Consider the following 24,004-nt stretch of genomic DNA (forward strand, 5'->3'; position numbering starts at 1 on the left):
GCCGAAGAAGAAGGCCTATCCATCATGTGGAAGTGGTGGTGAGTAGGAAAATGAGAGAACAAAACCAAAGTTGTTGGGGAACACGGTATTTCAAATTTTTTCCTACGATCACACAAGATCTATCTAGGAGATGCATACAACGAGAGGGGAGAGTGTGTCTACATACCCTCGTAGACCGAAAGCGGAAGCGTTAAGTAACGCGGTTGATGTAGTCGAACGTCTTCTCTATCCAACCGATCCAGTACCGAACACATGGCACCTCCGCGATCTACACATGTTCAGCTCGGTGACGTCCCTCGAACTCTAGATCCAGCTAATGCCGAGGGAGAGTTTCGTCAAGATGACGGCGTGGTGACGGTGATGATGAAGTTACCGACGTACGGCTTCGCCTAAGCACTACAACAATATGACCGATGTGTGTTTCTGTGGAGGGGGGCACCGCACATGGCTAAAATAATTGTCAACTTGTGTGTCTATGGGGTGCCCCCTCCCCCGTATATAAAGGAGTGGAGGAGGGGGCCGGCCGGCCTCCTATGGCGCGCCCCAAGGGGGGAATCCTACTCCTACTAGGAGTAGGTTCCCCCCTTTCCTAGTCCAACTAGGTGGGGGAAGGAAGGGAAGAGGGAGAGAAAGGAAAGGGGGCCCGGCCCCCCTCCCAGTTCGGATTGGGCTTGGGGGGCGGGGGCACCACTTGGCCGCCTCCTCCTCTCTTCCATTAAAGCCCATGTAGGCCCATTAAGCCCCCGGGGGGTTCCGGTAACCCCCCGGTACTCCGGAAAATGCCTGAACTAATCTGAAACCTTTCTGGTGTCCAAACATAACCTTCCAATATATCAATCTTCATGTATCGACCATTTCGAGACTCCTTGTCATGTCCATGATCACATCCAGGACTCCGAACAACCTTCAGTACAACAAATCAGATAAACTCATAATATCGATCGTCATCGAACGTTAAGCGTGCGGACCCTACAGGTTCGAGAACTATGTACACATGACCGAGACTCATCTCCGGTCAATAACCAATAGCGGAACCTGGATGCTCATATTGTGTAACACCCACAATGCGGCTATATCTCCCACGTGTCGGGGCACGACTTAGAGGCATAGCCACATGGTAGGTTTGTCGCAAGAGGGGTAATCTTCACACAATCCCATCTACTGAATAAGAAAGGGATAAAGAGTTGGATTACAATCGCCACTTCACACAAATACAAGTTAAACATACATCATCCAGAATACAATCAAGGTCCGACTACGGAACCAAAATAAAAGAAGAAAACCCCAAAATCTAGATCCCCGATTGTCCCAACTGGGCTCCACTACTAGTCATCCGGAAAAGAAACATAGCAATGAAAAGATCTTCATCGAGCTCCCAATTGAGCTCGGTTGCGTCACCTGCACTGGTATCATCGGCACCTGCAACTGTTTGAAAGTATCTGTGAGTCACGAGGACTCAGCAATCTCACACCCGTGAGATCAAGACTATTTAAGCTTATGGGTAGGGAAAGGGTAGTGAGGTGGAGCTGCAGCAAGCACTAAGCATATATGGTGGCGAACTTACGCAAATAAGAGCGAAAAGAGAAGCAACGCAACGGTCGTGAACTAGAAGTGATCAAGAAGTGATCCTGAAACTACTTACGTTCAAACATAACTCCAAAACCGTGTTCACTTCCCGGACTCCGCCGAGAAGAGACCATCACGACTACACACGCGGTTGATTCATTTTAATTAAGTTAAGTGTCAAGTTCTATACAACCAGATATTAACAAATTCCCATCTGCCACATAACCGCGGGCATGACTTTTGAAAGTTCAAACCCTGCAGGGGTGTCCCAACTTAGCCCATCACAAGCTCTCACGGTCAACGAAGGATATTCCTTCTCTCGGGAAGACCCGATCAGGCTCAGAATCCCGGTTACAAGGCATTTCGACAATGGTAAAACAAGACCAGCAAGACCGCCCGAATGTGCCGACAAATCCCGATAGCAGCTGCACATATCTCGTTCTCAGGGCACACCGGATGGGCAAGACGTCGGGTTGGCATAGACCCTGGTTGCCCATGGGGCGCCGGATATCGTCCAGGTTGGACCAACACTTAGAGAAGCACTGGTCCGAGGGGTTAAAATAAAGATGACCCTCGGGAGTGCGACTCCCAAGGGAAAAGTAGGTGGTGGTGAGGCAAATGGTAAAACCAAGGTTGGGCCTTGCTAGAGGAGTTTTATTCAAAGCAAACTGTCAAGGGGTTCCCATAACACCCAACCGCGTAAGGAACGCAAAATCAAGGAACATAACACCAGTATGACAGAAACTAGGGCGGCAAGAGTGGAACAAAACACCAGGCATAAGGCCGAGCCTTCCACCGTTTACCAAGTATATAGATGCATTAATTAAATAAGAGGTATTGTGATATCCCAACAATATCCATGTTCCAACATGGAACAAACTTCAACTTCACCTGCAACTAGCAACACTATAAGAGGGGCTGAGCAAAAGCGATAACATAGCCAAACAACGGTTTGCTAGGAAAGGTGGGTTAGAGGCTTGACATGGCAATATGGGAGGCATGATAAAGCAAGTGGTAGGTAGCGCGGCATAGCGATAGAGCGAACAACTAGCAAAGTAAAGATAGAAGTGATTTCGAGGGTATGGTCATCTTGCCTGCAATGTACTCAGAGTTGACGAAAGCTTGATCCTCGAGAGCATACTCAACAGGTTCCTCGTACATGAACTCATCTCCCGGCTCTACCAAAGGCAAGAACACAAGCAATGGAACAACAATCAATCACGGTGCAATGCACAAGCAACATGATGCAAAACATGACATGATATGCAAGACATGGTATGTCATGCATATGCGTGCTCCGGAAGGAAAGAACGATCAAGGCATCAACTTGGCAAACCAAGTATGCCGCTGGAAAGATGAGATGATTTCAGTCGAAATTGATATAAAGATCACCGAAAACGGAGGCACGGTTTGCAAATGGCAAGCAAGACAAGGATGGTGCAAAACTGTAATTAACAACACGATGCTACTTAACATGCAACAAGATACTAAGCTACTGCACTCCAACATAACAAAAAATCCTATGAAAATGATGTACACAAGATGCTTGACAAAACATGAACACTGATCTACGGCTAAATCACACAAGAGCAGGTTCAAACAAGCATGGCAAAAGTGCAAAAGATATCAGCTACACAGACTTAGTGAAAATACTAACATGGCATAAACAACATCAGGAATCAATGTTTAGAGCACGCAAACAACATGCTACAGGAACATATCATAGCTAACAAAGGCATGGGATGAATCTACTAAATGCATAGAACAAAAGTCCCTTACTGATCATGATCCAAAAAGGCACAGAAGATATGATGGCACCCATGTAAACATAGCAAGTTTTATTAACAGTTTCAGACTTTGCAGAAAAACAGAGCATGGCATAAACAACATTATGATAGCAACTTTGTGAGCTCAGACCACTCACCACAAAGCATTGCATGAGAATATAAGCATACCAACAGCAAGCTGACAAGTCCATGAAGCTAACTGATAGAGGCAAAGGTGTCCCGTCTTTCGATGAGATGATGGATATCGCTTTGGTGGCAGTCGACTTTGACGATCCGACTACGAACGTGCGAGGACGTCGCGCCTTAGCAAACGCTAAACCAACTCCGAGAGGTTATTGACCACGCCGGAGCACGATCAACCTGACCACGAGGGTCTGTTTCCTGCGAGCAAACGAAGAACAAGCAAGAAACTGAGATTGCAATCTGGATATTGCGAATATAAGATGAAAGCTTTATTGATCAAGGTGGGGTTCTGTGACGCCTTTCTCTGGTCGTTGAACACAAACAAAGTACGCGAAGTTGCAGCTATGGCGAACTTTTAATCTAAACAAAACCCAAAGTCTAAACGATGCCCTAAGGGCTGTATATATGGAGGAAGAGGGGGGAATTTCGTGACCCTTGGTGGAGGGGTCCGAAATCAACCCTATCTCTTGTTTCCCCACACATACGGACTCTAAAAATAGCCTATACTTATGTATTTCGAAATTACATGGGCCTGGCCCAATAATAAGGTGACGCAGCACCTATAATAGCCTCGGGACGAAATTTATGAAGTGGCATCTTGTATATTTCGTCCAAGGCTTCATGCACCCATTATGGTGGCTTCAAAGTCCTGAAATCATCACTTGCAACTCCGTTCTTGTTCCCCTTGCGCATGCCATCATCTCCATGCTTGTTCTTAATCCAATGTTCATCCTTCTCCAAGCTAGGCCCTTCATTTGTAAGCAAAACAAATGTATCCAATTTAGGCAGCATCATATTCTCATGAACATTATAATCATTACCAAGAAACAAAAGTACCTGGTAATTTAGTTGGCGTGCGCGAGCTCTAGTAATTGGTCCAGTATTTATAGCAGCAGGGGCTGTGGGTGTAACAATTGTATTGATGTCCTCATCATCCTCCCCTTCTTGAAATAAAGTCATCCTCGACGGAAGTTCATATTCCTCACCCAAATAAGGCTTCAAATCTGCAATGTTAAAAGTGGGACTAACCCCAAAATCTGCAGGCAGCTCGAGTTTATATGCATTATCATTTATTTTCTCTAACACCTTAAAGGGACCATCAGCACGTGGCATTAACTTTGATTTGCGCAAATCAGGAAATCTATCCTTACGCAAATGTAACCAAACAAGATCTCCAGGTGCAAACACAACATGTTTTCTACCCTTATCTCCAGCAAGTTTATATTTAGCATTCATACGCTCAATGTTTTCCTTAGTTAACTCATGCATTTTTAAAATAAATTCAGCACGTTGTTTAGCATCAAAATTAACCTTCTCCGAAGATGGAAGAGCCAACAAATCAATAGGTGCACGAGGTAGGAAACCATACACAACTTCAAAAGGGCACATCTTAGTAGTAGAATGCAATGAACGATTATAAGCAAATTCAATATGAGGCAAGCATTCCTCCCACATTTTCTTATTATTCTTCAAAACAGCCCTAAGCATAGTAGACAACGTTCTATTGACTACTTCAGTTTGTCCATCAGTTTGGGGGTGACAAGTAGTACTAGAAAGCAGTTTAGTCCCCAACTTAGCCCATAAACATCTCCAAAAGTGGCTAAGAAATTTAGTATCACGATCTGAAACAATAGTATTTGGCACACCATGCAAGCGAATAATTTCACGAAAGAACAAATCAGCAACATTAACAGCATCATCGCTTTTATGACATGGTATAAAGTGTGCCATTTTCGAGAATCTATCCACGACAACAAATATTCTTTGTTCGAGGTAAACCTGATAGAGGCAAAGGTGTCCCGTCTTTCGATGAGATGGTGGATTTCGCTTTGGTGGAAGTCGACTTTGACGATCCGACTACGAACGTGCGAGGACGTCGCGCCTTAGCAATCGCTAAACCAACTCCGAGAGGTTATTGACCATGCCGGAGCACGATCAACCTGACCACGAGGGTCTGTTTCCTGCGAGCAAACGAAGAACAAGCAAGAAACTAAGATTGCAATCTGGATATTGCGAATATAAGATGAAAGCTTTATTGATCAAGGTGGGGTTCTGTGACGCCTTTGTCTGGTCGTTGAACACAAACGAAGTACGCGAAGTTGCAGCTATGGCGAACTTTTAATCTAAACAAAACCCAAAGTCTAAACGATGCCCTAAGGGCTGTATATATGGAGGAAGAGGGGGGAATTTCGTGGCCCTTGGTGGAGGGGTCCGAAATCAACCTTATCTCTTGTTTCCCCACACATACGGACTCTAAAAATAGCCTATACTTATGTATTTCGAAATTACATGGGCCTGGCCCAATAATAAGGTGACGCAGCACCTAAAATAGCCTCGGGACGAAATTTAGGAAGTGGCATCTTGTATATTTCGTCCAAGGCTTCATGCACCCATTATGGTGGCTTCAAAGTCCTGAAATCATCACTTGTAACTCCGTTCTTGTTCCCCTTGCGCATGCCATCATCTCCATGCTTGTTCTTGCTCCAATGTTCATCCTTCTCCAAGCTAGGCCCTTCATTTGTAAGCAAAACAAATGTATCCAATTTAGGCAGCATCATATTCTCATGAACATTAGAATCATTACCAAGAAACGAAAGTACCTGGTAATTTAGTTGGCGTGCACGAGCTCTAGTAATTGGTCCAGTATGTATAGCAGCAGGGGCTGTGGGTGTAACAATTGTATTGATGTCCTCATCAATAATTCAACTATGCAAGCAATGAAAAGAAAATTGCAAAGGCTCAGACTGGCTTGGACCAAGGATGAATAGATCTAACTCTTTTTTGTGGCTTTTTCTTGGACAATAGGTAAGAAAATAAATCTAATCTAGGAAAACTGGAAATTCTCACCGAGCAACCTGAAAACTGATACCACTTGATAGAGGCGGGGTGTCCCGATCTTTCGATGAGATGATAACTATCGATTTGATGGAGACGACTTTGACGATCCGACTACAAACGTGCACGACGTTGCGCCTTAGCAATCGCTAAACCAACTCCGAGAGGTTATTGACCACGCCGGAGCACAATCAACCTGACCACGAAGGTCTATTCCTGCAAGCAATCGAAGAACAAGCAAGAATATGATAAAAGCAATCTGAATATTGCGAGTATATATGAAGTATTGATAAAGGTGGGGATCCGTAAGCGGTCTTGGTCTGGTCGTTGGACACAAACGAAGTACACGAAGTTGCAATGGCTAACTTTTAACTAAACAAATCCCAAGGAAAAGCTACTAGATGGATCTACTTATATAGGAGCAAGAGGTGGCGGCCAAGGAGGTGGGAGGACGTCCCAAGGCAGCCTAAAACTAAATCTAGGTCGTACAAGGCCAATGGGCTCAACTGGAGGTGATGTAACACCTTTGGACTTGTAGTTTGACTCGGATTCTGCTGCAGCATCAGATTGTTTCGTCCACAACTCAACGCTCCGGACGAATTTGAAGGTGATTCCAATTGGGTTGGAAAGTGCACAAAATCTAGTTTCCAACAAAAAAAGAATCACCCAATTCGGAGTCCGTATGAAAAACTTGTGTGCGTTTTGAGTCAGGTGTGTCTGTGCAGTCCGAATCTGAATCCAGAACGTGAGAGACTTGGACTCTATCTTCTCTTGGGCCAAAAGTGGCGTGAGAGAACTTTTTGGACAGCAAATAAACATCTCTTTCTTCCTTATCTTCATATGTGGATTGTACAAATGTCCCATACACCTGCAATTAGACAAAACACAAAAGTGTGTGAAGTATTTTTGTTCTGGATAACATAAATAGATTATTGAATAGTTTGCACTAGAAATCACCTGACAAATATGCATATATGCAATATTTTTGGTCATATCCAAGGTAGTCATGTCCTCATCACGATCCGACTACGAACGTGCGAGGACGTCGCGCCTTAGCAATCGCTAAACCAACTCCGAGAGGTTATTGACCACGCCGGAGCACGATCAACCTGACCACGAGGGTCTGTTTCCTGCGAGCAAACGAAGAACAAGCAAGAAACTAAGATTGCAATCTGGATATTGCGAATATAAGATGAAAGCTTTATTGATCAAGGTGGGGTTCTGTGACGCCTTTGTCTGGTCGTTGAACACAAACGAAGTACGCGAAGTTGCAGCTATGGCGAACTTGTAATCTAAACAAAACCCAAAGTCTAAACGATGCCCTAAGGGCTGTATATATGGAGGAAGAGGGGGGAATTTCGTGGCCCTTGGTGGAGGAGTCCGAAATCAACCCTATCTCTTGTTTCCCCACACATACGGACTCTAAAAATAGCCTATACTTATGTATTTCGAAATTACATGGGCCTAGCCCAATAATAAGGTGACGCAGCACCTAAAATAGCCTCGGGACGAAATTTATGAAGTGGCATCTTGTATATTTCGTCCAAGGCTTCATGCACCCATTATGGTGGCTTCAAAGTCCTGAAATCATCACTTGTAACTCCGTTCTTGTTCCCCTTGCGCATGCCATCATCTCCATGCTTGTTCTTGCTCCAATGTTCATCCTTCTCCAAGCTAGGCCCTTCATTTGTAAGCAAAACAAATGTATCCAATTTAGGCAGCATCATATTCTGATGAACATTAGAATCATTACCAAGAAACGAAAGTACCTGGTAATTTAGTTGGCGTGCACGAGCTCTAGTAATTGGTCCAGTATGTATAGCAGCAGGGGCTGTGGGTGTAACAATTGTATTGATGTCCTCATCACACGTCTTGTGGAAAAACGTCAGCGAACTCCTGCAAGATGTTAGTGACAGCAGGAGGCAAAGAGGAAGGCACGTCCTCGAATGAAAATAATGCCTCTTTGCACACAAAAGCATAGCAAACAGATTTGCTGAAATCTAGCTCATCAATATCAGATTTGGTGGCAAATAAACATGCACTTTTCAATTTAATTTCAGAAGCAACACTAGATGGTTTATTATTAGGCTTCATTTGTTGCTCAAATTCTTTTGCCACAATCTGATTTTCACTCTTATTCTTCTCCTGTTTTGCTTTATTAGCTCTATTAATATCATCTTTCAAAATGGAATCAGGAGTCATAGGAAGCAAAGTAATATTTTTATCCTTATGAACAAGAGTATAATGATTGTTTCTACCATGGTGTACAGAGTTTTTATCAAATTGCCATGGTCTACCAAGTAATAAGGAACATGCTTGCATAGGTACCACATCACAATCAACATAATCAGCATATGTAGAGATACTAAAATGCACACGAACAGTACGTGTTACCTTAACCTTGCCGCTGTTGTTGAACCATTGGATGTAGTAAGGATGTGGATGTGGTCTTGTGGTGAGAGAAAGCTTCTCCACCATCTCCATGCTAGCCAAGTTGTTGCAGCTCCCTCCGTCTATTATGACGCACACAGAACGTTCCTTCACAACTCCCTTGGTATGGAACAAATTGTGCCTCTGATTTTGCTCAGCTTGTGTGACCTGCACACTCAAAACACGTTGAGCAACTAAACATTCATACCTGTCAGCGTCTTCAGGAGCCATGTATTGCGTCTCATGATCAGAATCATCTCCACCATGTTCTTCACGTGTAATAAGAGCCAAAGTCTCCTCATCATAGTCACTAGCGGACTCATATCCACCATCCGCGGTAGCAATCATCACACGCGGAGATTTGCATTCTCTCGCATAATGACCTCCTCCCTTACAACGACGAGAAATAATATCACTTGTGTGCCTTGTTGATGCCATGGAAGAAGAAGAACTCTGTGCAGGCCCAGCAGGTGCGCTCTTGGCAGATAATAGTGGTTGTGCCTGTTTTCTTGTATCACGACTGGAGGAGGCACCTGATTGAGGTGCTGGTGCAGTTGAAGTAGAAGATGCACGCGGTGTCCATGATGAAGGTCGGCCTGCAGAAAAGTTAGATCGCGCCAATGCTTGTCAATCCTGCACTTCACGTTCAGCTTTACAAGCAAGATGGAATAAACGAGTGATATTAGTATACTCCTTATAGTCTAGAATGGTCTGAATCTCTCTATTTAATCCACCCAGAAAACGTGCAAGCATAGCTTCATTCTCCTCAACAATACCACATCTAATCATGCCAGTTTGTAATTCCTGATAATATTCTTCTACAGAATTTTTTCCTTGTCTTAAGCGCTGTAATTTCTGAAGCAATTCACGTTGATAATATGGTGGAACCCAACGAGTACGCATAGCAGTTTTCAAAGCAGCCCAAGTAGTTGGAATAGGATATAATCTACAATGTTCAGACCACGATACACATGCAAAACTAGTGAAAGCACAAACAACAGCGGCAACCCGTCTCTCCTCGGGATATTGTAAACATGTAAATCGTTGTTCAGTTTCTAACTCCCAAGTAAGATATATACAGGAACATATCTACCCTCGAAAGGTGGAATATTCAATTTCAGTTTAGGAAGATGGTCATGATCTCGTACCTGAGGGAAAGCCCTACCATTGTGATTATTTGCATGTGGACGACCTGGTGGTTGTGGTGCAGGTGGTTGCACGTAGTTCTGATTTTGAGCAACCTCATCCTCGTAATCCCCCACATAATCATCCTCCTCCGCATCAGCAGCAGGAGCCACAGAAGTATCAACAGCAGCACCAACAGTTTGGCCAAACGCAAGAGGAACACAGCTCGCTCGGCGGAGATCTGTTTCGCGACGTGGAGGTAGTCGTTGTTGTTGTTGTTGGAGAGGTGCGTTAGGTGCAGCGGGTGGTGATGGTGGAAGACGCGCGAGCAATTCATTAAACTTGCTATCGAGCTTTGTTTCGAACGTCTTCTCCATGCCATCTATCTTCTCCATGGCCTCTTCAAATCTGTTTAGCACATCTTGCACCTGTCCACTCATCATTTGCTGAAATTTATCATGCAAATCCTTATTCGTCATGTTCTCCCAGTCATTCTCGTCGGCTTGTGATCCTGGCATGGTTAGCAGCAATAGAAACACACAAGAATATGATCCTATAGACTACTAACAAGAGGTGGTGGTGGGTGTCACAAATCCGTCAAGCAAATCTCAAATTCTTACCAGTTCTTACCCAACAGCAGGCGGTGATCGGCAACCGTTGTAGTCAAAAACTCTCAAAGCTTGGATAGAGCGATTACCAGGGAGAGTCAAACGCACGACGTAGATGTATGTGGAGCTGGGAAGGCTTATAATATGGTAGCAAAAAGGGTCAGCAATAATCAATTCAGAGATGCAAAGTTGAATAAACGCTCAATGACGGTACTGTGCTGGTCCTAGGCTAGACTGTGCTAGAGACGCGAGCCTAGAACACCAACAAAATCACGGCGCGGCACGTAAACAAGGGAAAAGCACACTCTGGATTTTTTTTTCGCTCTTTTTTTTGCGCTGCTTTTTTTTTGCGAAAAATCACTATAATGGCGAGTGTCTCAAAACTCTTCCTAGGTCAAACTGACAGGATGGGCACGAAATTTTTTCGACCAATTTTTTTTTTCGACTGCCCGGACCCAAAAACTGGAAACGGGTCAAAAAAACTTCCTATAATGGCACCTGTCTCAAAACACTCAGAAACACCTAAAAATAGGATAGCCAGAAATTTTTTCAAAAAATGCGTTTTCGAAAATTTTTGGGCCTAAACGGAGGGTGGTTTCCGGACTCTTTTTTTTTCCGAAACCTACTCCAGCAAGGAAACACGAATCGGAATCTAGATGGATCTCGAAAACAAACCTAATATGACAAGAACTCGGATTGGTGGTGGATATATGGTAGTAGATGGCAGCGGTGGTGGTATATGACAGCGGTGGTGGTATATGGATACGGATTCGAAGCGGTGGCGGATAAGCGGCGGTGGTAGATGGCAGGGGCGATGATGATGGTGCGGCGGCGGCCTGACAACTTATGACCAGAACTCGAAACTCTAAAAGAGTAGACTCTAAGACCAGCAACTAGACACGACGATGCAACCGCAAATTCAACAAAGCAAAACCCTAAAAAGATTATGCAAAGGCTCAGATTGGTTCGGATATGATGAACTAACCCTAATTTTTTTGTGGCTTTTTCGTGGACTGTAGGTATGAAGAACAGACTCGATCTAAACTACGAAAAAGTGTAAAATCTCACCGAGCAACCTGGAAATCTGATACCACTTGATAGAGGCAAAGGTGTCCCGTCTTTCGATGAGATGATGGATATCGCTTTGGTGGCAGTTGACTTTGACGATCCGACTATGAACGTGCGAGGACGTCGCGCCTTAGCAAACGCTAAACCAACTCCGAGAGGTTATTGACCACGCCGGAGCACGATCAACCTGACCACGAGGGTCTGTTTCCTGCGAGCAAACGAAGAACAAGCAAGAAACTGAGATTGCAATCTGGATATTGCGAATATAAGATGAAAGCTTTATTGATCAAGGTGGGGTTCTGTGATGCCTTTGTCTGGTCGTTGAACACAAACGAAGTACGCGAAGTTGCAGCTATGGCGAACTTTTAATCTAAACAAAACCCAAAGTCTAAACGATGCCCTAAGAGCTGTATATATGGAGGAAGAGGGGGGAATTTCGTGACCCTTGGTGGAGGGGTCCGAAATCAACCCTATCTCTTGTTTCCCCACACATACGGACTCTAAAAATAGCCTATACTTATGTATTTCGAAATTACATGGGCCTGGCCCAATAATAAGGTGACACAGCACCTATAATAGCCTCGGGACGAAATTTATGAAGTGGCATCTTGTATATTTCGTCCAAGGCTTCATGCACCCATTATGGTGGCTTCAAAGTCCTGAAATCATCACTTGTAACTCCGTTCTTGTTCCCCTTGCACATGCCATCATCTCCATGCTTGTTCTTAATGCAATGTTCATCCTTCTCCAAGCTAGGCCCTTCATTTGTAAGCAAAACAAATGTATCCAATTTAGGCAGCATCATATTCTCATGAACATTAGAATCATTACCAAGAAACAAAAGTACCTGGTAATTTAGTTGGCGTGCGCGAGCTCTAGTAATTGGTCCAGTATTTATAGCAGCAGGGGCTGTGGGTGTAACAATTGTATTGATGTCCTCATCACTAACCATGGCAAGAGCAAGTTCATAGGATGCATGGATCACTAAAAACAACCATGGCAATTTTGATTAACATGTTAACAATCTGCCAGGAACATTTTATAGCAAAAGTAGATCAAGAACAAGACATGCTAGACAACTCCATAATTGCAAATAGGCGCATGGATGGATAGAGCATAACCACATGTTCAAAACACCCTTACTGAAGTATCCCAAAATAAGCACGGATCTCACCGTAGCATCAAGTTTACATGGCATCAAAATAACAGTAGGAAAAAGACTTAGCAAAATCCTAAGTCCCTGAAAATAGCAACATCACGAAGCCTAGTTTGCATGCTTGTGCTAGTCACCACATAGATCACAAAAATACAAGACAATCACCTCTGTAAAGATGACATGATGTAGTTCAAAACACTTGTAGAGCTCATGCTCATATGAAGCACACATCAAATACAACAAAAATGATAAAACCTCATAATCTGATGAGTAACAACAGTTAACATTTTATAGCACTCTTGCAACAATGAAAATGGCATCACAATGAACATGAACATGCATGGAAATGCTACCGGCATGAAGAGCTCAACGAGACGAACAACTTGATATATCATATGCATGATTTGGATCAACGAGCATGGAGATATGACATGATGAGTAGGCATGAAAATGTCATAGATTCGGGACTTAGTGAAAAAATCACCTCGCGAAAAGTAAACGCGGGACGAGGATATCCGGGACGGAGGGAACCCGGACGGGACTTGCGCATTTGGTTCGCGGTCTTGGTGGATCTGGTCCAAGTGAGATCGGGATGACGTCGTCCCTCCGAAGGTTGAAGGAGGCTGGCGATGGGGCGGCCGGTGCCGCGACTCCGGCGAGCATGGGAGGCCGAATCCGGGGCCTAGGAGCCCGGAGCTAGCTGGAGCTGGGTGGGGTGGCGCGCTCCGGCAAGGTACATGGCGGCGAGGCGGCGGGGAGCTACGGGCACATCGGCGGCGCAAGGTGCAGGCGAGCTGAAGGCGGGGCGCCAGTGAGCGGCAACGGCGGCGAGGCGCTATGGGGCGGCGGCGCGGGGTGGAGCAGCGGCGGCAGCGGTGCGCGGTACGCCGTCGGGGAAAAGAGCTGGGCGGCGCGGGCGGCCATGGGGCGCGGCGTGCGGGCGGCGGAGCTAGAGGCGGGCTGAGCGGCGAAGATCCGGCGAAGGTCCGGCGCAACGGCGACCGGGCAGCGAGGCTACGGGTGCGTGCGCGCGCCCGCGAGCGGCGGCGCTGGCGGGATGGGCCTGGATCTGGTTTCCACGGGCCCGCGCGGTGGAGACGGTGGCGGGCGACACATGGCGAGCTCTGGTTGGACGCGGACGGTGGCGCGGACATGTCCGTCGCGGGATTTTTGTCCGGCGGCGCGAGGAGGAAGATGCTAGGGTTTGATCTGCGTGAAATTTCAGAGGGAATCACATATATATATAGGTAGAAGGAGGTGGGAGTGTCCAAATGAGGTGCGGTTTTCGCCCACATGATCGTGATCCTACGACGGAGGACATGGGAGTGGTTTAGATGGGTTATTGGGCTGTTTTGGAGGGGTGTTGGGCTGCAACACACAAGAGGGTTTTGTGGTTATCCGGTTAACCGTTGGAGTATCAAACGGACTCCAAATGGAACGAAATTTGACAGGCGGTCTATCGGTGGTGTACCAAGGCCACTTGGCAAATCTCGGTCCATTCCAAGAATGTTTAACACCCGCTCACGAAAAGAGACAAGAGGGGTGCGCCGGTTGTGGGAGTGTCGGATTGCAAAACGGACAACGGGGAAAATGCTCGGACACGAATGCAAATGAGATGCACATGATGAAATGATATGAAATGCATGACATGAAAAAAAAATGCAAAACGAAGACAAAAACCCAACCACGAAGGGAATCTCATATCACATCTTCGGAAAAGGCAAGAGTCGAAGTTACAAATATGGAAAGTTGTATCCGGGGCATTACATATTGGTTCCTACATATTCTACGAAGATCTTTATCGGTCAAACCACACAACAATATACGTTGTTCCCTTTGTCATCGGTATGTTACTTGCCCGAGATTCGATCGTCGGTATCATCATACCTAGTTCAATCTTGTTACCGGCAAGTCTCTTTACTCATTCCGTAATGCAACATCCCGTAACTAACTCATTAGCCACATTGCTTGCAAGGCTTATAGTGATGTGCATTACCGAGAGGGCCCAGAGATACCTGTCCAACAATCAGAGTGACAAATCCTAATCTCGATCTACGCCAACTCAACAAACACCATCGGAGACACCTGTAGAGCATCTTTATAATCACCCAGTTACGTTGTGATGTTTGATAGTACACTAAGTGTTCCTACGGTATTCGGGGGTTGCATAATCTCATAGTCATAGGAACATGTATAAGTTATGGAGAAAGCAATAGCAATAAACTAAACGGTCATGCTAAGCTAACGGATGGGTCATGTCAATCACATCATTCTCTAATGATGTGATACTGTTTATCAAATGACAACTCATGTCTATGGTTAGGAAACTTAACCATCTTTGATTAACGAGCTAGTCAAGTAGAGGCATACTAGTGACACTCTGTTTGTCTATGTATTCACACATGTACTAAGTTTCTGGTTAATACAATTCTAGCATGAATAATAAACATTTATCATGATATAAGGGAACATAAATAACAACTTTATTATTGCCTCTAGGGCATATTTCCTCCAGTCTCCCACTTGCACTAGAGTCAATAATCTAGATTACTTTGTAATGATTCTAACACCCATGGAGTCCTGGTGCTGATCATGTTTTCTCGTGAGAGAGGCTTAGTCAACGGGTCTACAACATTCAGATCCGTATGTATCTTGCAAATCTCTATGTCTCCCTCCTTGACTTGATCGCGGATGGAATTGAAGCGTCTCTTGATGTGCTTGGTTCTTTTGTGAAATTTGGATTCCTTTGCCAAGGCAATTGCACCAGTATTGTCACAAAAGATTTTTATTGGACCCGATGCACTAGGTATGGCACCTAGATCGGATATGAACTCCTTCATCCAGACTCCTTCATTTGTTGCTTCTGAAGCAGCTATGTATTCCGCTTCACACGTAGATCCCACCATGACGCTTTGCTTAGAACTGCACCAACTGACAGCTCCACCATTCAATAAAAATACGTATCTGGTTTGTGACTTAGAGTCATCCGGATCAGTGTCAAATCTTGCATCGACGTAACCGTTTACGACGAGCTCTTTGTCACCTCCATAAACAAGAAACATATCGTTTGTCCTTTTCAGGTATTTCAGGATGTTCTTGACCGCTGTCCAGTGATCCACTCCTGGACTATTTTGGTACCTCCCTACTAAACTAATAGCAAGGCACACATCAGGTCTAGTACACAGCATTGCATACATGATAGAACCTATGGCCGAAGCATAGGGAATGACTTCCATTTTCTCTCTATCTTCTGTAGTGGTCGGGCATTGAGTCTGACTCAACTTCACACCTTGTAACACATGCAAGAACCCTTTCTTTGCTTGATCCATTTTGAACTTCTTCAAAACTTTATCGAGGTATGTGCTTTGTGAAAGTCCAATTAAGCGTCTTGATCTATCTCTATAGATCTTGATGCCCAATATATAAGCAGCTTCACCGAGGTCTTTCATTGAAAAATTCTTATTCAAGTATCCTTTTATGCTATTCACAAATTCGGTATAATTTCCAATCGACAATATGTCATCCACATATAATATCAGAAATGCTACAGAGCTCCCAATCACTTTCTTGTAAATACAGGCTTCTCCAAAAGTCTGTATAAAACCATATGCTTTGATCACACTATCAAAGCGTATATTCCAACTCCGAGATGCTTGCACCAGTCCATAAATGGATCGCTAGAGCTTATACACTTTGTTAGCACCTTTTGGATCGACAAAACCTTCTGGTTGCATCATATACAACTCTTCTTTAAGATATCCATTAAGGAATGCAGTTTTGACATCCATTTGCCAAATTTCATAAACATAAAATGCGGCAATTGCTAACATGATTCGGACGGACTTAAGCATCACTACGGGTGAGAAGGTCTCATCATAGTAAACTCCTTGAACTTGTTGAAAACCTTTCGCAATAAGTCGTGCTTTGTAGACAGTAACATTACCGTCAGCGTCAGTCTTCTTCTTGAAGATCCATTTATTCTCTATGGATTGCCGATCATCGGGCAAGTCAACCAAAGTCCATACGTTGTTTTCATACATGGATCCCATCTCAGATTTCATGACCTCAAGCCATTTTGCGGAATCTGGGCTCATCATCGCTTCCTCATAGTTCGTAGGCTTGTCATGGTCACGTAACAGGACTTCCAGAACAGGATTACCATACCACTCTGGTGCGGATCTTATTCTGGTTGACCTACGAGGTTCGGTAGTAACTTGATCAGAAGTTTCATGATCATCATCATTAGCTTCCTCACTAATAGGTGTAGGAATCACTGGAACTGATTTCTATGATGAACTACTTTCCAATAAGGGAGTAGGTACAATTACCTCATCAAGTTCTACTTTCCTCCCACTCACTTCTTTCGAGAGAAACTCCTTCTCTAGAAAGGATCCATTCTTAGCAACGAATATCTTGCCTTCAGATTTGTGATGGAAGGTGTACCCAACAGTCTCCTTTGGGTATCCTATGAAGACACATTTCTACGATTTGGGTTCGAGCTTATCAGGTTGAAGCCTTTTCACATAAGCATCGCAGCCCCAAACTTTAAGAAACGACAACTTGGGTTTCTTGCCAAACCACAGTTCATATGGTGTCGTCTCAATGGATTTTGATGGTGCCCTATTTAACGTGAATGCAGCCGTCTCTAAAGCATAACCCCAAAAAGATAGCGGTAAATCAGTAAGAGACATCATAGATCGCACCATATCTAATAAAGTGCGGTTACGACGTTCGGACACACCATTAAGCTGTGGTGTTCCAGGTGGCGTGAGTTGCGAAACTATTCCGCATTGTTTCAAATAAAGACCAAACTTGTAACTCAAATATTCTCCTCCACGATCAGATCGTAGAAACTTTATTTTCTTGTTACGATGATTTTCCACTTGACTCCGAAATTCTTTGAACTTTTCAAATGTTTCAGACTTATATTTCATCAAGTAGACATACCCATATCTGCTCAAATCATCTGTGAAGGTCAGAAAATAACGATACCCACCACGAGCATGAACACTCATCGGACCGCATACATCAGTATGTATTATTTCCAATAAGTCTGTTGCTCGTTTCATTGTTCCGGAGAACGGAGTTTTAGTCATCTTGCCCATGAGGCATGGTTCGCAAGCATCAAGTCATTCCAAAAGCCCATCAGCATGGAGTTTCTTCATGTGCTTTACACCAATATGACCTAAATGGCAGTGCCACAAATAAGTTGCACTATCATTATTAAACTTATATCTTTTGGCTTCAATACTATGAATATGTGTATCACTACTATCAAGATTTAGTAAAAATAGACCACTAATCAAGGGTGCATGACCATAAAAGATATTACTCATATAAATAGAACAACCATTATTCTCTGATTTAAATGAATAATAGTCTCGCATCAAACAAGATCCAGACATAATGTTCATGCTTAACGCTGGCACCAAATAACAATTATTTAGGTCTAAAACTAATCCCGAAGGTAGATGTAGAGGTAGCGTGTCGACGGCGATCACATCGACTTTGGAACCATTTCCCACGTGCATAGTCACCTCGTCCTTAGCCAATCTTCGCTTAATCCGTAGCCCCTGTTTCAAGTTGCAAATATTAGCAACTGAACCAATATCAAATACCCAGGCGCTACTGCGAGCATTAGTAAGGTACACATCAATAACATGTATATCAAATATACCTTTTACTTTGCCATCCTTCTTATCCGCCAAATACTTGGGGCAGTTCCGCTTCCACTGATTAGTCCCTTTGCAGTAGAAGCACTCAGTCTCAGGCTTAGGTCCAGACTTGGGCTTCTTCACTTGAGTAGCAACTTGCTTGTCGTTCTTCTTGAAGTTCCCCTTCTTTCCTTTGCCCTTCTTCTTGAAACTGGTGGTCTTGTTGACCATCAACAATTGATGCTCCTTCTTGATTTCTACCTCCGCAGCCTTTAGCATTACGAAGAGCTCGGGAATTTTCTTATCCATCCCTTGCATATTATAGTTCATCACGAAGCTTTTGTAGCTTGGTGGCAGTGATTGAAGAACTCTGTCAATGACACTATCAACCGGAAGATTAACTCCCAGCTGAGTCAAGTGATTGTGGTACCCAGAAATTCTGAGTATATGTTCACTGACAGAACTATTCTCCTCCATCTTTCAGCTATAGAACTTATTGGAGACTTCATATCTCTCAATCCGGGCATTTGCTTGAAATATTAACTTCAACTCTTGGAACATCTCATATGCTCCATGACGTTCAAAACGTCATTGAAGTCCCAGTTCTAAGCCATAAAGCATGGCACACTGAACTATCGAGTAGTCATTAACACGCCTCTGCCAGGCATTCACAATGTCTGCAGTTGCTGGCGCGGACGGTACACCTAGCGGTGCTTCGAGGACGTAATTCTTCTGTGCAGCAATGAGGATAATCCTCAAGTTACGGACCCAGTCTGTGTAGTTGATACCATCATCTTTCAACTTAGCTTTCTCTAGGAACGCATTAAAATTCAACGGAACAACAACACATGCCATTTATCTACAATAACATAGACATGCAAAATACTATCAGGTACTAAGTTCATGATAAATTAAAGTTCAATTAATCATATTACTTAAGAACTCCCACTTAGATAGACATCCCTCTAATCATCTAAGTGATCACGTGATCCATATCAACTAAACCATGTCCGATCATCACGTGAGATGGAGTAGTTTTCTATGGTGAACATCACTATGTTGATCATATCTACTATATGATTCACGCTCGACCTTTCGGTCTTAGTGTTCCGAGGCTATACCTGCATATGCTAGACTCGTCAAGTTTAACCCGAGTATTCTGCTTGTGCAAAACTGACTTGCACCCGTTGTATGTGAACATAGAGCTTATCACACCTGATCATCATGTGGTGTCTCGGCACGACGAACTCTAGCAACAGTGCATACTCAGGGAGAACACTTATACCTTGCGATTTAGTGAGAGATCATCTTATAATGCTACCGCCGTACTAAGAAAAATAAGATGCATAAAGGATAAACATCACATGCAATCAATATAAGTGATATGATATGGCCATCATCATCTTGTGCCTTCGATCTCCATCTCCAAAGCACCGTCATGATCACCATCGTCACCGGCTTGACACCTTGATCTCCATCAAAGCATCGTTGTCGTCTCGCCAACTATTGCTTCTACGACTATCACTACCGCTTAGTGATAAAGTAAAGCAATTACATTTCATACAATAAAGCAACAACCATATGGCTCCTGCGTTGCCGATAACTGTGCTACAAAACATGATCATCTCATACAACAATTTATATAATCACGTCTTGACCATATCACATCACAACATGCCCTGCAAAAACAAGTTAGACGTCCTCTACTTTGTTGTTGCAAGTTTTACGTGGCTGCTACGGGCTTAGCAAGAACCGTTCTTACCTACGCATCAAAAACCACAACGCGGTATAGTGATTGCTTTTTGATCTTCAGAAAGAACTCTGTTCATTGAATCTGCTTCAACAAAAGTTGGAGAAGACACCCGCTAGCCACTTGTGTGCAAAGCACGTCGGTAGAACCAGTCTGATGAACGCGGTCATGTAATGTCGGTCCAGGCCGCTTCATCCAACAATACTGCAGAATCAAGAAGCAACTAGTGACGGCAAGCAATATGTATATACCCACGCCCACAACTCCTTTGTGTTCTACTCGTGCATATAACATCTACGCATAGACCTGGCTCGGATGCCATTGTTGGGGAACACAATATTTTTTTCCTACGGTCACGCAATATCTATCTAGGAGATGCATAGCAACGAGAGGGGAGAGTGTGTCTACATACCCTCATAGACCGAAAGCGGAAGAGTTAAGTAACACAGTTGATGTAGTCGAACGTCTTCATGATCCAACCGATCAAGTACCGAACGCACGGCACCTCCGCGATCTGCACACGTTCAGCTCGGTGACGTCCCTCGAACTCTAGATCCAACTGACGTCGAGGGAGAGTTTCGTTAGCACGACGGCGTGGTGACGGTGATGATGAAGTTACCGACGCAGGGCTTCGCCTAAGCACTACAACAATATGACCGAGGTGTGTTTCTGTGGAGGGGGGCACGACACACGGCTAAAACAATTGTCAACTTGTGTGTCTATGGGTTGCCCCATTCCCCGTATATAAAGGAGTGGAGGGGGGAGGGGCGGCCTCCTATGGCGCGCCCCAAGGGGGGAATCCTACTCCTACTAGGAGTTGGTTGCCCCCTTTCCTAGTCCAACTAGGAGGGGGAAGGAAGGGAAGTGGGAGAGAAAGGAAAGGGGGGTCGGCCCCCTCCCAATTCGGATTGGGCTTGGGGGGGGGGGGGCGCACCCCACCTCTTGGACGCCTCCTCCTCTCTTCGACTAAAGCCCATGTAGGCCCATTAAGCCCCCGGGGGGTTCCGGCAACCCCCCGGTACTCCGGAAAATGCCCGAACTAATCCAAAACCTTCCAATATATCAATCTTCATGTCTCGACCATTACGAGACTCCTCGTCATGTCCGTGATCACATCCAGGACTCCAAACAACCTTCGGCACATCAAATCACATAAACTCATAATATCGATCGTCATTGAACATTAAGTGTGCGGACCCTACGGGTTCGAGAACTATGTAGACATGACTGAGACTCATCTCCGTTCAATAACCAATAGTGGAACCTGGATGCTCATATTGGTTCCTACATATTCTACGAAGATCTTTATCGGTCAAACCGCATAACAACATACGTTGTGCCCTTTGTCATCGGTATGTTACTTGCCCGAGATTTGATCATCGGTATCATCATACCTAGTTCAATCTCATTGCCGGCAAGTATCTTTACTCGTTCCGTAATGCAACATCCCGTAACTAACTCATTAGCCATATTTCTTGCAAGGCTTATAGTGATGTGCATTACCGAGAGGGCCCAGAGATACCTCTCCAACAATCGAAGTGACAAATCCTAATCTCGATCAATGCCAACTCAACAAACACCATCGGAGACACCTGTAGAGCATCTTTATAATCACCTAGTTACGTTGTGACGTTTGATAGAACACTAAGTGTTCCTCTGGTATTCGGGAGTTGCATAATCTCATAGTCATAGGAACATGTATAAGTTATGGAGAAAGCAATATCAATAAACTAAACGATCATACTGCTAAGCTAACGGATGGGTCATGTCAATCACATCATTCTCTAATGATGTGATCCCGTTTATCAAATGACAACTCATGTCTATGGTTAGGAAACTTAACCATCTTTGATTAACGAGCTAGTCAAGTAGATGCATACTAGAGACATACTGTTTGTCTATGTATTCACACATGTACTAAGTTTCCGGTTAATACAATTCTAGCATGAATAATAAACATTTATCATGATATAAGGAAATGTAAATAACAACTTTATTATTGCCTCTAGGGCATATTTCCTTCAAAAGTTACCTTTTCCGAAGATTGTGGATGTAACAAGTACGATCCCACGTGATGCTATAATAGTAGAATTGGTACCGGGTATTGTTTCTCACACCTAGAAGTAAAAGGCTTCTGGAAGAGCTCGGTTAGGAAGTGGCACAAATAATTCAAGCAAATGTTAGTCAAGATGTTGAAATAGTTGAGAAGATTCACAAATGGCAAGTAAGACAAATAGATCAAAGCCAAGGATAACACTAGGAACACACACACGGAAGATAAATGGGATCCGCACAACCAAGGAGTGAGATGTAAGATGTGGAACCACGACAATGCTCTTGTTGTACGGATACTAGAGAGATGCTAGCTCGATTGCTCTAATGGGCTAGATACGCTAGCGGGCCAACCTAATAGAGAAACGAGTCGTCTCACTATCCCAAGTATGCTTATGTATGTATGAACCAAGATGATTAACTAGTCAAAGTGGCTCAATGCTTAGTCCTTCGCGTGGATCAGCAAAAACCACACAAACTCGCTCCTACTTGGGAAGGCCCCTTCATAGTCACCAGAGTCCTCCACAATGGAGCGTACCACCTCTACAATGTCGATCGCCAGATTGATGAGCCACGAGCCTGGAATGCGGAGCTACTCCGCCCCTTTTATACTTGAATTCTCACTCGGATGAGATGTAATAAGAAAAAACTCCTGTAGTTTATTTATCAAAGACAAGAGCGTTATAATTTTCCCAGTGATTGTTATTGTTTTTGTTTGCGTAAGAAATCCCCCAGTGGGTGGCTTAGCTGCGAATCCGCTTCGCCTAAGTTTGCAAAAATAATTTCCTACCGAGTGGTGAGCCAGCCTCCCACTCGGGGGCTTAGCTGCGAACCTGTCTCGCCTAAGTTTGAAAAAATCCTACCGAGTGGAGAGCAATCCTCCCACTCGGGGGCTTAGCTGCAGTCCAGTACTCGCCTAAGTTTTCTCACTCGAAGACTTAGCTGCAGTCCGGCACTCGCCTAAGTTTGAAAAAATCCTACCGAGTGGAGAGCAATCCTCCCACTCGGGGGCTTAGCTGCAGTCCAGTACTCGCCTAAGTTTTCTCACTCGGAGACTTAGCTGCAGTCCAGCACTCGCCTAAGTTTGAAAAAATCCTACCGAGTGGAGAGCAACCCTCCTGCTCGGGGGCTTAGCTGCAGTCCATTACTCGCCTAAGTTCTCTCACTCGGAGACTTAGCTGCAGTCCGACACTCGCCTAAGTTTGAAAAAAATCCTACCGAGTGGAGAGCAAACCTCCCACTCGGGGGCTTAGCTGCAGTCCAGTACTCGCCTAAGTATGAAACACATCTCAATCCTCAAGGACGACGAGGTGCAGGACTACTGCCACCTTCTCCTGGGGAGCTTCGCCACAAATACAATGTGCGCTCCATCCCACTCTGCAGTAACGAGGCGCAGGTCGACTGCTTCCTTCCCCTTCGGAGCTGCGCTACAAATACAAAAGTTGTCTCGAATGAAGAACGAGTTCACTCGGCAGGGGATTCATGAATATATTCAACGATAAACCAAGTTCAGATAAATCCTAAAGGTTCCGGACCACAGATCGAAGTGCTCGGGCATTCAGCCCGAAAGAGTTTAATGGTTACAAAAACCACTCGGCATTCCGAGGCAAATTTAAGTTGAGGCATAGAAGTTTTTCACTCCGTGGGAGGAGGACTAGCAGGCTCGACGAACTCGTCTAAGTCGACGCTGTCAGCGATCCGAGTGGCTGCAGCGATGAAAGTCTCCATAAAAGATCAGAAGTCATGCTTCTGGGTGTTGGCGACCTTGATTGCTGCTAGCTTATGTTGTC

The sequence above is a fragment of the Triticum dicoccoides genome, chromosome 3A, assembly GCF_002162155.2.
Source record: "Triticum dicoccoides isolate Atlit2015 ecotype Zavitan chromosome 3A, WEW_v2.0, whole genome shotgun sequence".
NCBI classification, from domain to species: Eukaryota; Viridiplantae; Streptophyta; class Magnoliopsida; order Poales; family Poaceae; genus Triticum; species Triticum dicoccoides.